Here is a 19,076-nt window from a genome sequence, read left to right on the forward strand (position 1 = left end):
TGAGTAAAAAGTCCCCTATTTTATTTAGGCATGTTAACTCCTTGAATGAGAAACTCCTTCTTAAGCATGTTCTTGGCATCTCTAGCCCTAAAGTGCCATGCATGAACGTAAAGCTCATAGCTTTACGTGATATTCAAACCTTGATAGCTTAGATCTAGAGTGTGAGGGAGTTTTCTACCTTGAAATCGTCTGAATACAATTGATTCTGAATGGACTCGCCGAGTTGATGACCCAACTCGACGAGTCAGTTAGGGTTTATCGCGATGAGTTAGACCATGCGCTAGGTCGACGAGTTAGGGGTTAACTCGACGGGCTGGTCTTTCAAGAGACTACTAAGGAACGTTAGGACTCGACGAGTCGCACGGGTGCACTCAGCGAATCAGGTCAATTGGGGCTGTTGACTCGAGTTTGACTTCTGAGGACTTTAGGGTTTGGTCAAATGGAGCAATGGAGATCAGGGAGGGGTAAAATGGTATTTTACCTATTTCTAGGGCTAGAGTGAAAGAGGGAACAACTTTTAGTGTATTTGAGTTCGAGTAGAGTATTAATTAGAGTTACCCTATGTGGCAGGCTGAGGCTAGATCGAGGATTCCGAGTACGAGATTTTTACTTGCTAGCTTACGAGGTGAGTCTTCTCACTATACTTTACCTAGAGTGGTAAATATGTGTGAACAGAGGGTCGTATGTGCTTATTTGAGTTGTGCATTTGCTTGTGTGATATATATGTGCTATGTTATGTGTTACCGAGACCAGACCGGAGGGTCCAACGAGCTGTGAGACCGGAGGGTCCTTACTGAGACCGGACCAGAGGGTCCAACGAGCCATGAGACTGGATGGTTCCACTGAGACACATAGACCGGAGGGTCTTACAGAGTTATAGCCTCAAGTGGCTATGTGTTGTATGTGGTATTTTAAGGAACTCACTAAGCTTCGTGCTTACTGTGTTATGTGTTATGTGTTTCAGGTACTTTCGAGGATCGCGGGAAGGCACCGACTTGATTGTACACACATTTAAGCTGGATTTATATTTATTTTGGATCCTGGATTCGTGAAAAATGATTTTTAAAAACAATGTACTGATATTTGATACTTGAGGTTTTTGGAGAAATGTGACATGTGTTTTATTGTATTTGGAAAAATGAAAATTCTACTTTGAAAATTTACATCGTTACATAGTCTGAAAGGATCATCACAACAACCCTAACAATACACACCAACATACTCATACATCCAATCCTCTCTCCCCAGAGGAAGGCTAAATATCTCGAAACTGGCTGGCTGACCCCACACAACTCACTCATGAAACTTCCACCAACCCTGTAGCACTCGTGTATGTTAATCGTAATAACACTGGACCCTACAGACAATCAAATATATGATCCTACCCTAAGCCCTTCATCAAAAAAGAACAGGAAATAAGGCTAAACCAAATATTCTCAGGCTATATAATCTTAGTTATGCATAACCATGATGCATACACTAAGCAACTATAGTAATGATGCCAATTCCACTGAAGGAGAACCCTAGGCTATCAAACATCATATAATCAGGCAATTCTATCGTGTAAATTCCTGAAGATCCCTAGACTATCACTAGCATGTTGTTCTAACATATCATAATATCAGATAATAGTATGGTAATTTGGGGTCTACTTCGGCTGATCGTATACATCGCATCTCCTTGTTTATTTTGAAAACCATTTGAAAATCATTTTTAAAAATATTTTCCCCTTAGTTTGAGACTGGATTCACACAAGCGTTCCTCCAATTCACTCAAACCAAGGCTCTGATATCAACTTGTAAGATCCATATACATCATGAAAAATTTAAACTTTTAAAAACAACCAGAAATCATATTTGTTTACAATATAGTTTTGACAACATGTTAAATATCATAGTTTTCCCAAAATCATAAATCTAAACACGAGGAGGTGCACGATCACGCCTTTGCCTTCCCATGATCATCTGAGATACCTGAAACATAACCCAAAACTGTAAGCCCAAAGCTTAATGAGTTACCCCTAAAATACCAACACAATAAGTAACACATATACAATAACAAAATGTAATTCGTCCATAGCTAAAAGACTGGATTACCCCTGAGCCTACACCATAAGTATGTCTTGCCCTTGGTTCCACAAGTAATGTCTGACTTGCTCCCCGACCAGACCAATCCTCGGACTGAATACCACTAAGCCCTCACTACGAGTCTGGCATGCCCTTCCCGGCCCTCAGCTCATATCTGGAATGCTCATGAGCGCTCAATATAAGTCTGCATGCCCTCCCCAACCCTTAGCTCATATCTGGATTGCTCTAGGGTTTGTTGGCTACCGCACGGATCAGTACAACCTCAACCCAATCTACACAATATGTCGACATATAACAGATAAATACACATATAATCAGATAGTATCACAGTTAGTCCTACAGATCTACTAGACTAGAATATCAAAACTAGCATGCAAATCTATTCCATACTCAGCATATCAACGGATATTATGTTATCAAACCAATGGGTCGGCATTGGTGCCTTCGACTCGCAAGTACAACGAAGAGAAATCACCTCGCAAGTTGAACATAACTGATAAGGTCCGACTCCGAGTCTCAGCTCTCTAACCAATACCTAATTCCATCAAATGACCAATTCCATAAAAATACCAAAATACCCTCAAGGTCAAACTTGGTCAAATTCAAATTCGAAGTCCATTGGTCAAACCCACTAAGCCAAATGAGTCAACCTATCCGAGCAACTAACAAAGTTGACCCATGCGAGTACGTGAGGCATACCCCAGAGGTACGCTTATCGTACACAGAGCCTCACATTGACCACCATCGGGGTGGCTGACCGAGTATACGGGTTGTACTCCCTCCTATGCGGGGTGTAACCTCGCAAACCCCAAATCTTGCTTAAGCACTCAAGCCCATATTTCAGATCCACTACTAAATCACACCCTAGATTCATAAAGTTTCCAACTTTATGACTTTACACACCTAATAAGAGCTTACCACAAGGTCTTAATCCATTAAGACCTCCTACAAGATGCATGGAGCAAAACTAACCAAAGGGACTTCATTTTTATGGCTAAGGACCCTTCCTAGGGTTTGAAAGGACAACTCAAAACGTCCAGCACATGCTATGCTCAAGATGATACTTTTGGGACCAAAAAGATGACATAAAACCCCCCATAACTAGATCTAGAAGATTAAGAGACAAAGGTGTAAGCTTTATGCCTTGAAAGGCTTGCAAATGAAAGATAAATCTCAGATCTAAGGCGCTTCTTTCTCCAACTTGAGCTTAATCTTCTTCCTTCCTCTTCAAATCACACAAACACACTCTTTAATGCTTGAAATGTCCTCACAAGGTGCTTCTAGGGTTTCAAATTACGAAGAGATGGTAGAAGCTGGTTAGGTGAAGAGAAATGAGGCCATAAAGATGCGTAAATACCACCCAAACCCTAAAAATTAGGGCTTGCATCTTTCTTTAGTATGCCCCGCGTACATGAGTGTACGCCCAGCGTACTAGGGCACGCCCTAGTACGCTCAACGTACACACATGTACGCTTAGCGTACTCCTCCTGCCCAAAATTACAAGAATGCCACTAGGGCTTCAAGGCACATTCTCTTGGACTTAGGGACCAAAATGTCATATAATAAACTTAATGGGATAAATTTAGAAATACCTGAACATCGAGATGTTATAAATGTTCTATCATCTTGATGTTCGGTTTGTAGAAACCAAGAAAAGACTATTTTTGAAAGAAATGGACGGTTAGAAATGATGCAAACAAAGGTTGCATTTATGTATTTGTGACACATTCTATAACGTGTGTTTGAAATCTACGATGTCAATCTGAAATGTACATCGTTGATGTAAGATTCAAATTTACTTTACGTCAAATCTCACATAACTTTCAATTAGTCCGGAACAAACATAAATATCCAGAAAGATTTTGTTTCCCACAAATTGACTATTTCTCAAAATTAGAAAAAAAAATGGCTACTTTTATTACTTACCTTATTCATAACAGCTAGTTTAATCACTGCACAGTTTTACCTTGTTTTTTCGTCTGTATATCATTCTTTTTTAGCCAACTCCTTGAGAGTTTAATAAAATTTGGTCGTAGAATAAGATATTTGATGGTTTGGTCTACCATTCTTTTAAAATTATAATCTTGTGAATATTAAGAAGCATTTAAAGTTAAAACCATTTGGGTCCATTAACTCATTATTTGGGCTTTAGAGGAAGATAATAATGCATTTATTTCTACATAGACTAAACGGCCCCTACCAAATGGCGTCAAAGCAAACGTCAGGCTAATAAAGTAATCGACTATGAAATATGGATACAAAATAAAATATAAATAAGTATAATATCTTTAATATAAAACACGAGTTGATTTAAAAAAATTAAATATTAAAGTGTAAATAGAAAATATTTTTTAATGTACAACTTTAAAATAAGAAAAAGAAGAAATGTATTTATTGCAATTTAATATCACATATATGATATTTAATACTTTACATATATAAGTATATGATTTTACTTTTAAAAATTGAAACAAACCAAAAATTAACAAGTGGATAATATTTATTTCAAAAATACTATAAAATGACAAGTGTCAAAACTCATGAGAAATTAACATGTGACAAAAAACCTTCATTTATTAAGGAAGATATTTAATACTTTACATATATAAGTATATGATTTTATTTTTAAAAATTGAAACAAACCAAAAATTAACAAGTGGATAATATTTATTTCAAAAATACTATAAAATGACAAGTATCAAAACTCATGAGAAATTAAAATGTGACAAAAAAACCTTCATTTATTAAGGAAGATATATATATATATATATATATATATATATATATATATATATATATATATATATATATATATATATATATATATATATATTCTAGTATGTTGTATTAATTCTTCTACTTTATAATTTTTAAAATATTATTACAGTATTGTCATTCAGATATAAAACAAATTTTTATTTAAATAATTGAGTACTCGATTAAAAGTGCAATACCCCAATAAACAGTTAAAAACAAAATGCATATAAATGTTGGAAAACCCAGAGAAACCTAATAGGGTTTTTATAGAATAATCAATGACCAGATTCTCTTTTGGATAATATAATTACATTTACTTTTAATTACATATTGGCCATATATGAACGGTATCATGTAATCAATCGCATGATAATCTAAAGTATGATGTTTCTAAGTTTTAGTTGCATGATAATCCAGAGTATGACACTTCAAGTTTTACACAATGTGTTCTTATATTATTAAAATAATCTAAAATTAAGTCTAATCGATATAGACAACAATGTATTATCTTCTATAAATTTCATGTTTTTTAATGAAATATATCATATCACAACCCTAATTCCTTTTATTTAACAAATATATATATATATATATATATATATATATATATATATATATATATATATATATATATATATATATATATATATATACCTTAATTTTATGTGGATGAGCTAAGACCTACTCTTGGAATATATTGGCTATACCCCTGAAAATATGTACGAACAAGATAGCCAAAAAAACTTATTCGAATCATTATACTCGATAAAAGGAAAAAGGGAAGCTCAAATAGAAAACAGTACTACTGCAACCATTAGAAAAGAAAGAAATTCAAAATGTTCCTGATGGAAGTGGCCATGGATAGCTAAAGTGTCTACACTATGATTCCCTTCCCTGTAGATATGAGAGATATATAATTGATATATAAACCGGTAATACCTACAAAATGGACAAAGATGGCACACTTACAAGTATTTGATTATTGATAGTTACATCTTGTATATAATTGATATATAAACCGATAATACCTACAAAATGGACAAAGATGACACGCTTACAAGTATTTGATTATTGATAGTTACATCTTGTTCAAAGTGACCCCATAAACTCCATACAACTAGTTACAACCTAAAATGTGAGTTGTTTATGATATGATAAGTCAGTTAGTGGTTGTTTTATAGTCGTTGATCGAGTCAAATTTCACTGAGTTAGAAGTCTGACTCATCTTATTTTGACAAAAACCATGTTGTTTGATTACACATTTAACTGACTATGCTGAATGTTGAAAATGATCATTTTATTTTTCTATTATTTTTGTGTTGCATACACATGTTATATTACGTTTTGCATATGCATGATTTCTACATTGTAGTTAACTATTGAATAGAAAAATTCATGTTGTTTAGTAAGTATAAAAGGACGAATGAATGAAATGCAATTAACTAAAAATGACAAAAATACACCAACAAAATGAATATAATTTACAATTATACAACATTATCCGAAAAAATATATCTTTCTCATAATAAATGTATATTGAATCTTTAAATAACTACAATTATCACAATAACATAACGAGATTATTGAAATTCAAGGTTTTTAGAATAAAACACAAAATTTATCTCATAAAAAGAACAATTGTTCATCACAATTTAGAGATGCAAAATCACCAAAAAGTTCACTAGTCAAACAAACAACTTTTTTAAATATCGGGAAGAAGTCTCTTATGAAGTTCATATATATATATATATATATATATATATATATATATATATATATATATATATATATATATATATATATATATATATATATATATATAATCCAAAATCGTGTTAAAGGTTTTTGTTGCATCCTAAATCTTTTGAACCCATTACATCTGCTCAACTCCGCATCAAGCAACCTGAAGGTTTTTTTTTTCCCAATCATTGAGTTAACGTTTGTTTATATTTGAGACCAACAATCAAACATTGATTATATCAAAGACTAAAGTGATGGATAAATACCATTTGTTTCATTACGTAACAATTGGTAAAATTATGAATTATGGTGCAGTGATCTATATTAATTATAAGGAATAGAAGTTATGTTACCTAAAATTGCTTAAAGAATCGATTAAGTGTTATTTGATAACTTGAAAAAGTCTTTTTACCTAAAACTCACATCTAAACATTAGAGTCCGTTTTTAAAATATGTTATACCGGATTAAAACTGATTTGTGAAAATAATCAAATAAAAACCAACTGAACATGTAACTTTAATTTTTGTTTTGACATGGTTTCGGTTAAGATAAAATTTTGATTTCCATGGACCTATTTGGAATTTTCACCTTTTATACCATCAACGGGTTTGAATACAAAATTGTAAGAAATCAAATTAAGTTATTTATGAACTAAGATAGCGGAAAATATCAATCATATTTTAAAATATGATATATATATATATATATATATATATATATATATATATATATATATATATATATATATATATATATATATATATATATATATATATATATTCTAATCTAATAAATAAGAGTTTTTTTGCCACGTGACATTCAATTAGCCCCCTCCCATTCGATTTATCCCGCTCAAAATACAAAGTGAATTTCCAAAATGCCCTCCGCTTCAGCTTTAATTATAAGTATCGATGTTTATTCTCTTAAACCCTAATCCTCTTCCCTCTCCATCAATGGTTCTTCTCAAGAAACGGCGTTGGAAACACTACATACAGGTAATTAGATTTTGATTTCGGATTTGAACTAAGCTACAATCGATTTGGGTGTGATTTCTTTTCTGTAATTGGTTTTGGAGTCGCTATTGACTACTTCAAAAGGAACTTCTTCCCCGCCGATTACTTTCGCTTCACATTCCTCGAATGGTTGTTGTCTTCGTCACAACCTGGTAAGCTTGATTTCTCTAAAAAACAGTTTAACTTTGGACTATCTTCTCCTCTACCTCCGTTTCCATCTTTATGATTTCTTCAGAACATCAAATCATTAAATCACCTTAATTTTTTCACAGTTTCGATAAATTAAGGATTTGTGAAAGGAAGAAGTAATCAATGTTGAACAACATCTGGAACTAGGAGGTCAGCGGTCAATTATTAGATCTGACTTTAAGTAAATCACAAGTACCAAAACTGATTAGGTCACGTTTTCATCAATGCGTTAATGTGTTCTAAATCTATGCAGGTGTAAACCAATCTTGAGGGAAATCGCACTCACGTGGTAAACATGGGATTGGCGATGCTAGCTCTCATTGATGTTGAGCAGGTATGCATCCAAACCAAATTCACATCATTTTAGTTTTGGTTTTAGATGCCAAGTAAGAATGATATTTTTTTGTGAATCAAAAAAAAAAATTGTATATATATATATATATATATATATATATATATATATATATATATATATATATTAATCTAACATAAGGATTATGGCATCGAAGAATGTAAGGTATAGCTTAGCTTCTAACAACCTGTAGTAATGAACTCTCCTATAAGCTGGTAAATAGATACTTTCCATTCCTAGCTTGGAATGGATACAAACTTGTCAAAGTTAGTTGGTCTGTTTCTAAGAATGTAATGTCAGCGACCAAACCACTTTTTAGCTGATTCTGTTGAAGAAGTAACTTGTGTAGCAATATCGTTATCATGTTTTGATCATGTTGGTGGGGTTATGAGTATAAGATATTTGCTAATTGTTATCAGTTAATCATTATCATGTTTTGATCATGTTGGTGGAGTTTGATGTTGTTTGTCAATAATCTTTATGTTGTTTACGTTGTTTATGCTTACTTGTGGTAATTGCTTAAGGCCACACATTGTCTTTTAAGATGGATGGATGACACATACTAATTTCATATTCCTGTGTGAAAATTAAACTTAGCCAGGTTTTTTTTATATCCCCAATCCCAAGATCTGCAATTAATTTTGTAATAAGCCTAATCTAATACATAATAGAATTTTCTAACAAACTACAATTGTAGATAAGTTTCAAAATAATGCAAAGCTAATCTTATACGCAATAAAAGTTTCTAATTAAGTCAACAGTGAATTTATGTATACCTTTCCAGAAATTATTCAAGTTCCAAACTTTTTCTCAGGTCAAGAGAGATCCAACGTCATTGAACCGTGTAGCAATAGTATTGATTAATTCTCAGATGGAAAATGGAGATTTTCCACAACAGGTAATAATATCTTGCCAATAAACTTATTATCTGCAGCTGATTGCACATTTGGATTGTAATGTACCAGGAGGGGAAAATACAGAATAACACTTCTACTTTCACCATCTTATTGATTTACTCACTTTAACTACTTTCTGTAGTAATTAAGTCATTTGAAGGTTTTTTTTTACCGTTTTAATCAAAAAAACATTTTTTCACGGTTACAATGGGTTAAATACAAAAATCACAAAATATTTTCATCATTTTATGTATTGACATATTACTTCTTTATGATCGTTATAATAATAGTAAAAATAATCTTTTAGATGGTGAAAGCACATTGTGTTTTAGTATTTTGTTCTATATCAAAGTCGGAAAGAGTTCAACATGTTTCATAACATATCTTTTCAACACTTAAAAAAAGTCCAGTTTGTCAAATTTCAAGCATGAAGATGCTTTTTGATCTCTGTTTTTGTTTAGTTTGGTTGGAATTGGAGTTCAATTCCATTCCAACGTTTAGTTGCAAATGAGTATGGAATTGGAATCCACAAAATCCGTTGACTAACAGATTTCAACATCCTTACACAAACCCATGTAATCTAATTCCAAGCATTTCCTCATTGTTAAAAAAATACCCAAAGGATCCACAAAATCATAATTAAAAATTTAATTTGACAAAGGATCCACATTGTAATTTAATTCCATTTGATTTGGCCAGAGTTGGAATTTAATTCCATTCCGGTGTATGTTGCAAAGGATTCACAAAATCATTTGACTAATGGATTTCAGCATTCCATTTTAAAACCTATGAAATTCAATTCCAAACATTTGACTAACAGAATTCAATTCCTCTTTTGTTAGAAGTACCCAAATACCCTTTTATTGCTAAAAGGTAACTTGTATATTTATAATTTATTTGTATACCTGCATAGATTTAGAACACATTCCTTCCCTGATTCCATCGACCGATAACTCTGGATAATAACTTATATTTAATGCAGGTTCTACAATATGCAAAGTCACTAAACCAGATTGCAGCCGTTGGTCCATTATTAACTCAGTAACTCCACCTGTACATGTTAAAGCTGTAGCAAAAGTTGCTGTTAGAGGGGCTATTGATCTTGTATTCCCTCCTGGAATTGTTGAGGTCTATGGAATAAGACGATATAGCCAACAAAAAGCTTTCTAAATTAACCAGATCTTTTTCCACATCAAGTTATTGATATAGAAAGCATAATATTACTTCATAGAGGTTAATAAAATAAATGAAATGATAATGTCTTGCATTGTTTTAAACACGGGTAATTTGGGGTATTAAAATTGTGTCTTTTTTATATGTAAAAGAAAAGGTATATGACATGCTTGGGTTGCCACTACCCAATAAATTGTGTAAATCAAAATATTATTTCATATAGGTTACAATTTATAAGTTTTTGTAAATTAATCATATATTATTTTATTAAATAATCAATTTTTTAATTCTATTTAAAATTAACACCCGTGGATTCCACGGGTATTAACCTAGTATATATATATATATATATATATATATATATATATATATATATGTATGTATATATATATATATATATATATATATATATATATATATATATATATATATATATATATATATATATATATATATATATGAAAGGATCAAATGAAAACACCTAAAAGGTTGAGAACGCGAGAACAAATATATTTATTTGTGATTATATGTATTTATTTGTGGAGAAATGATAAATTTTTACGCACAATATATATATGAAATGATCAAATGAAAACACCTAAAAGGTTGAGAACGCAAGAACAAATATATTTATTTGTGATTATATGTATTCATTTGTGGAGAAATGATAAATTTTTACGCACAATCAACATGAATATACTTTTTCTCTTCAATTGAAATTAAAGGCGTAAAAATTTATCATTTCTCCACAAATGAATACATGGAATCACAAATGAATACATAGAATCACAAATTAATATATTTTGTTCTCGCGTTCTCAAGTTTTTTGGTGTTCTCATTTGATCCTACTCCTATATATATATATATATATATATATATATATATATATATATATATATATATATATATATATATATATATATATATATATATATATGGCAAACTCATCTCTAAAATTCATTTTAAAACGTTCCCTAGCTATTCTTTTGTTTGCTCGCGTATCTATCAAATATTTCTCAACAATCACTCATTACATTCACATGCTATTTATCTATTTAATATAATAAGGATATGACAATATTGAGAAGCACATGTGATTAACTAGATCAGTCTAATTCTAGTTATTCCTATAGAATTCGTTTACCTATATCCCTCATAACTAGATGGCTAGACAACATCAAATCATAACTAGATACTTAAGAACTTCAACTAGAAGAATATTTGAGATATATCTTAAAGATCACATTAAGTTTTCCAATATAGTACTAACGTCTTCCTTTATCCTTCCTGTAACTCACATAAATTCTTGAAACTAAGTTTTAACTAGATCATTAATCATCAACTAGATGAAGATATGATCAAATCTTAAATGGTCTCATAATATCTTGAAAGATATCACAAGCATCTTCCTCCATCTTTCCTATTATTTTCTCTTAACTCTCACACACTTACTCTCTAAATCTCACTCAAGATCATCCCCCACTTCAGCCCCTCTCTTCCCATCGAAGATAATGAAAACCGAGAACAAAAAATGATGTTGTCTTCCACTCAATTTTAGCCTTCCATTTCAACACTTTCTTCCTTCTTTTTGTCAAGTTTTACAACCCCAAAACACTACATACTCCAGCTTCACCAACTGTACATTCTAACTGTACTAATGATCAAGCCCCGAGGAGAACCACAAGAACTCGTGTCCACTATCTTATTTGCAATACTATATGTGTTACTGTTGGATTAATGCCTAAGTCCATAACTATAATTGGTAAGACTTGACCCGACCCGGCATGGTCCATTTGGGTTGCATGGCATCATGCATTTGGATAGACTAAAATGAGAGAAATAACACTTAAGGTTTGTTAATATATTATAAGTTCTAATATATTAATAAGGTTATTTAATTAGTATTGATCAAGAATTAATTTTGAATTAATTAAGTGATCAAAAGCAGACTAATTAAATATATGGTTTGATTGTGTAAATCATTCATTCTTATATATGTGGGCTTGTGATCCAAGATTCCTTATGTTGGACTAAGTCCATGGGGTGACCCATGGATACTCCATGGAGGTTAAAATCCATGGAGCATAAGGAATGGGTAAAGTCATGAGTTACATGGTGTAACCCTAATAGCTACCATATAAAAGAATCCCATTGCTCAAGAAATCGGGCACTATGTGTGAGTGTGAGGGCTAGACGATTTCAAGGAGTGTTCAAGTTTCTCTCAAGTTATTCCAAGTGTATTTGGTGTTGTGTGAACCATTTGAGGTGTCACACTTAGGGCACTAGGCACTCAAGCTTCATGAAGACTTTCTACATCAAAGAGGTATGTATTCTATCTTGTTATATTAATTGTTTTGTATGCTAGATTAGGATAATACCTTGGAAGTTCATATTTGCATGCATAATAGAGAAAACATAGATCCAAGGTATTTAGGGTTGCATGTACACTTAGGAGTGTTAGAATGCTCAAAACCCAACAGTGGTATCAGAGCCACAGGTTGTTTTCTGTTATATTGATGCAAATATTTTATTTTCAAAGTTGAAAAAAAAGGAAAAAAAAAACATGAAGTTTGTCAAATTTTAAGATAATTACTTGTTCTTGTGAAAAACTAATTATTTGTAAAATTTGAATAATTTGCTTTATGAGTTGAATTAGGTCAAATTTAATAAAAGATAAAATGATATGATTATTTTATTAGTTTTAAAAGTTTGATCTAAAGAGTTTTATTTTTTGAAACCTCCGTAAGTTATGGATATGAAAAGGTTTAAAAAAAAATTGATTCAAAGTTTTTATGGAGTTACAAAATTTGGTGTTAATGTTTTAAAGGATTCCATAACTTAAGAATAAGTTATGGGAGTTGATTCGTAAACAACAATTTTTCTCCATACACAACAATTGGTGCTTTAAAATGTTGTATTGTACAACTATATAATTCATGAATTGTTGTGTATGGCAAAAAATTGTTGTGTACGAATCAGTTCCCATAAGTTATGGATCACTAAAAGTTTTTTGGGTTACCTTGTTTTATGAGTGAATTTAGATTAATGAACAAAATTATGTGATAGTTGGTTTTAATCCAAATTAATCTAAAAGAAGTTCATAAAATGTGTTTATGTAACTTATAAGTCACATTTATGAATCTTAAAACTCATAAAAGTTGCCATAGGTTACAAAATGAAGAGTCTTTTTCCTCATTAAATTGTTTTATGACTCCATAACTTGTCCTCAAGTTATGGATGTTCAAAAGTCACTTCATTAAAGTTTTTAAAACTTTAATTAAACTCATAAGTTATGAAAATCCAAGAGTTTTGAATAGTTTCAAAACTTGCCCTCAAGATTTGGAATTTGTAAAGTTTTCCTCATGAATACTTTAATTACAAGTTAGCCCTTAGAATTTTAAAAGTTAAAATTCAACCCTTATACTTTATAATATTATAAGTTAATAAAATATATATATATATATATATATATATATATATATATATATATATATATATATATATATATATATATATATATATATATGTATAAGAGTAAAGTCAGTCTTACCGTTAGTAGGCCTCATTCACGAAGCCAGTCTATAAGGGGGGGGGGGGGTATAAGGTTACTGCCTATAAAATGACAGTTTAATGGGTGTCCACTCTCACCCACCGCTTCCTTGACCGGTGGAGGGTCGTTAGCCGAACGGGTAGGACAAGGACTAGAATTCTCCCTTCATTAAAAGTATTAATGATAAATACTAAGTAACTAAACTCTTATAAACACCCAATCTTAGTTACTTGGGAAAATGTGAATAAGGTGCTAATCCTTGAAATTACACTTTGCACTTTGTTTAAGTCGGTTAGTGGAGCGTGTGTGGTTAACCGGCACACTAACTCGTATTTAACAAGGTAAGCAAAGGGTAACTTAATGTTTATCATAGTATCGATGGAGCGTGTGTGGTTAACTGGCACATCGATTGAGGGGTAAACACTTAAGGGTACCAAGTAATTTGCATGGTTACTTCACACCTTGTTTTGTGATCCTCGGCATCCCAGTCACAAAACCTGAAGGGCACACTTGAGATTGAAACATGCCACTGAAAAGTTCAATGAATCTCAAAGATCTAGGAGTTTCAAAAACCAATTAAATCCTAATAATATATTTCGTTTATCTTGGTGGAAATTGGTGAATCGTCATTCACATACCTTCGAATATTTTATAGCTTGGATTACGACATCCCTCTTCTAAGTTATAAAATAGTTTGTTGGGTCCTGGCCTTAATATTTCATATTGGGTGTCATATTAAGGACTTTAAATCAACTATCTTGAATATCTCCCAAAAAGATGTATGGTTTAGACATTTATGATCTTCCTAAATCTCTTGAAACAAGCTTTCCTAAATGAAGATGATGTCCCATGGAAATCATACTTCTTTCACCTCCTCCAATTATTCTCCCTAACCCAAAAGTTCTTGAAAATTTTAAGGTCACTCAAGCCCTATTGGAAAGCAAAGGTCTATGTGTGATCACATCTTGGAGATGTAGTCACATATTGACAAGCCGAGAGAGTTGGGTGTCAAAGTGTTGAAAAAGTTGGTGCCTCAACTACTTTCTAAGTCACATAGTGAGTTCCTTTGGGTCTCCTATGAAACAGACTATGACAAGACCCTTAATGATCTTATCTATTTGCTAAGATCAACTTCCTAAAACTTGTGTACATTGACAATAATGACATTGGATATCCAGTAAAGCTCTCTCTTTCCAATGGAAAGGGATCGGCCATAGTCAACTCGGTTGACCAAATGGTAAAGAGAGAGGCTAAGTCTGAGATAGTCCCATTATCAAGGGTCCATAGGTAACTATTGCCAAAGGAAGGGGCATTGGTTGTGAATCTGCCAAATTTACCTAAGGATGTTAAAGTCAATAAGTTTGGCTCTACTTCAGGTAAAGTCCATTGTCTAACTCTATTAAGTGCATGTTGATTCTGATCGCGAAGATGGATTTCAATCGCATGGTTCGGTGATCAGAATTTTGGGCTATTACTTAAGAGTTATGATATTTATATTGCTTAGGAATAGATAACAACAAGGTTTTCTAATGGATTGTAAGGATAAGTTTTCCGCAAAGTTTTAAAATAAAAGAAAAAGGTTTTGATTTTATTTATTTTAAGTATCCTTACAATGGCATTTGTGAAAAGTTGTTGCTTATAAGATTGCACTGATAGCAATATTGGAAAGTGAATTTGATTCTTTCATTTGTGGTAGTGTCTAAATTTACCAAATAAGGAAAGATTCTCATCACCCAAGTTTCAGTTGGATAGAAACTTGGAATCATGCAAGTTGTATAACATGATGAATGAGAACTTTCAAGAATTGAAAAAAAATTAAGACTAACTACTTGTTCACATGGATGTGCGAGTCAAGTGAAGGACTAAGGGATCGATTACACATTCTTGTGCACTGGTCAAGTCCACCACAAAAGATCGATAAAACTATTCGTCATGGTTTACTAAAGCTCAGTAAATATGATTATACTTACAAGCTTAAGTGTAACTCTGAGACATTGGAAAAGGTTCCAATGTATGGCAGAGCGAATAAGAAGAATCAAATTAGGCAGACGGATAAAAGTTTCTCAAATCTGAAAAGATGGAAGAGTACTTTCGTATCAGTTTTGTGATCATCTTAATGATTAAGAAACCATAGCACAATTAGTTCTCTAAGGAAATCTTAGTGCATTCTTATGACTAAGAAGAGGAATCTTGAATTGTTGAAATGGTTAAATCAAGAAGATGAGTCATACTTCGTTCCAATACAAGTCTTAGAGTCATACTCCAAGATTGTAATTTGAGTGACATGTCTTAAAGAAGGTTTAAAACACTTGTCAAATGTAAGAGTAAAAGTTTCTTACTCTTGTACATTTGAAATTGGTAAGTTGTGATGTTTTGGATGTTTGTCTTGATTAGAATCCGCACTATCTCTTGGATGTTTGACAAGGGAGTCTTATAGGTCAAGAGGACAGTGGGAGTCTTAAAGGTCTTGAATGTCTCAAGAACTAATCAAGAATAAAACCTGAAGTTCTTCACTAGCACACGACTTGAGGTTTATAACCTATCATGTTGACATATTCTGTGCCCATTCCAGTTAAAGTTGGCTTTGCATATGAGTTTTTAGAGTTCTCAATTGGTTGCACAACAACTTGGAAGCAATAGCAGGCACTTGAGCTGCCAGGTGGCAAGAAATTAAGATTGAGTTCAATCCATATGAGTTTAGATTTGTCATTATCCTTGCCTTGTGATTATAGTTTTGACAAATTCATATGGGTAGGAACTCATACACCATAAAAATCTAAGTGTCATAAGGTTTCTCTCCGATTCATGAAAATGGTGGTGAGGAAACACTTTCACTAAGTAGATTTTAGCTAGATAGCAATTGCGATATTTGCATTTTCAAAGTCGTTAGTGGAGCGTGTGTGGTTAACCGGCACACTAACCTGGACTTGTGAGAAGTGGCAAAAAGGTCTAACCATTATGATTACGACATCCCTCTTCATAATTGTTTAGACACACCTATGAGCTATCTAAGGGAAGGTGTATGATTTTGATAAAGTTTTATCAAAACAATCTAGTATCAGAAATCTGAACTTTGGTAAGAAAGTCAGTTGATTTCTGAGTACATGTCAAAGCTAGTGGGAGCATAAGTGTCATGCTAATAATCATCATGTTAGTGGGAGCATGATAATTATGATAAGTATTGCAAGTTAGCAATGTTAATTATAGAGAACAAAAGTTTCAATTTGGAAAGAGTTGTTTTGCTATAATTAAGGGAGAGGAAATTATACTTCATCTCAAATCTAAAAGCTTAGATTGAGGTTTTAATTGTATTTAGTCAAGGATATATATATGAATTTCATGTTGGAATGGCTGAACATAAGAAAATTATGTATATGGGTCCATTATTTGCGTTCTAAAATTCAATTATGATTACGACATCCCTTTTCATAATCTGAATTATGAGAACTTGGCAAATAGAAATGGAAATGTTATAGCAAAAGACTGGTTTAGTCTTTATGTGAGACATCATGAATCGTGTCCCACATGCTTCGGATATAGGATCGATTACATGTGCTATATTCATCCTTTCTAAAATTTTCCAAATGCCTGGGGCATTAAGAAGGGAAAAGGTCTAGAATTGGATATGACTAAAAGGATTAATCAATTATCGAGGACAATCTATGGTTTACCAAAGATTGGGTGCTCAAGGATAGTTGGAAGTATAGTGATAATTCTGGAAGGACCATATTGACATAATCTATAAGGATGCAGCTCTTGTTCAGAAGTGATAGTCAAAATGAATCTGGAAATGTTTCAAAGTTAGAATTTTCATTCTATGTAAGATTAAGGAAACTTAATGCAAGTAGGATGTTTCCAAGGAGTTGATCTCCTTTGGAATACTTTGTAATGTTTGTTGTCAAGTCCTTGTGACTTTATGCGTAATCATTACAAGAGGATCAATGCATATAAGTTTAGAATCTAACAGATTTTAGTAAATCGCATGAATTTGGAATTTTTGCATTTGCAGTAAGGATTTGGGAACGTGAAAAGAGGATCATTGGAGTTATGTTCAATTGATCTATTTCACAAAGTAAAGATCATAGACAAACATAGTATTCATACTTGGTGTATGACATGACTAGTGTTTAGAAAACATAGTGTACATGCTTGGAGCATGGGACAACTATTGTTTTAAATTCAAGAATAAAGTTGACAGCTAAAACAGTACACAATGAATAATGTGTAATCATATGGTGATAAATAAAAGGTGTTTTATTTATGTTCATAGGTTTTGATACCATATTGGATTCAATTATTCTTGTGTTTCATTTTGCATGTTTTGACTTCCAGAATAAACTAGGTTATTCTTTCGGAATGACTAAGTTATTCAAACCATCCACAGTCGGTCATATGTTGGAAGTATATATGAATCAAGACTGTCATGGGTTGGCTTGTAGAGGTCTAAGATGTTGGACAAAGGGCTACAACACTCATGAGTGCTCATAAGTTCTGAGTATTGGATTCAACCCGCGCTCATTGGAATCACTTCATGGATTTTATCACGAGTGATCATGAGACGATAATATCTTATATTCTTCAAACATAGAGATATGAGTTGTTACTATGAGTTGGTTGTACATTGATTGCACGAAAACGCATTTGGTAACTCGGTGTTATAAAACGTGCCTTTGTGTATGATTCAACAAGTAGTAGAACAAGCCATATGAGTCGAAGTTTATCCATTCCTTTTACCTTCAGGATAAAAGCGATATATGTGGGCCCCTCGATGATTTGACGATGACAAATGGAAGTGCTCGGCCGGGCCATGACTGATTTGATTTGTTATATTAGTTAGTCGTCGTAAATCGGAAATCGGGAAACAACAAATGGACAGAGAGAATGATTATAATCCATGTCTCAGTCCATATGATATCTAGAATGGAGGAATATATGATGCCTTATCTAATGGACAAGTCATTGACAAAGGTCAGAGTTCATCTACAAGGTCAGATTTCGACAGAAGCTTTTGAGAGCTACGATTTCCAGTCGGTTCTTGAAGTCATACGCAATAATAGTTTTAGACTTGATTAGAATATAATTGTTACAATGTCACTGCTAATGTTGATACTACTTTCTATACTCATACATGTAACAACCCAATTTTTCCGAAAGATTTTTTTTTTCATTTTTGATTAATCAAACACATCTCCGTAAATCACGAAATCCAAATATAATTGTTTTCAAAACTCAAGTCAATTACAACTAATGAAACTAAAATAACTTTGAGATCGATTAGATTCTTACCAAGCAAACAGCAAATGTAAATTAACAAAGAA

This window comes from Lactuca serriola, chromosome 5 (genome assembly GCF_051521515.1).
Source record: "Lactuca serriola cultivar US96UC23 chromosome 5, Lser_US96UC23_V15, whole genome shotgun sequence".
NCBI classification, from domain to species: domain Eukaryota; kingdom Viridiplantae; phylum Streptophyta; class Magnoliopsida; order Asterales; family Asteraceae; genus Lactuca; species Lactuca serriola.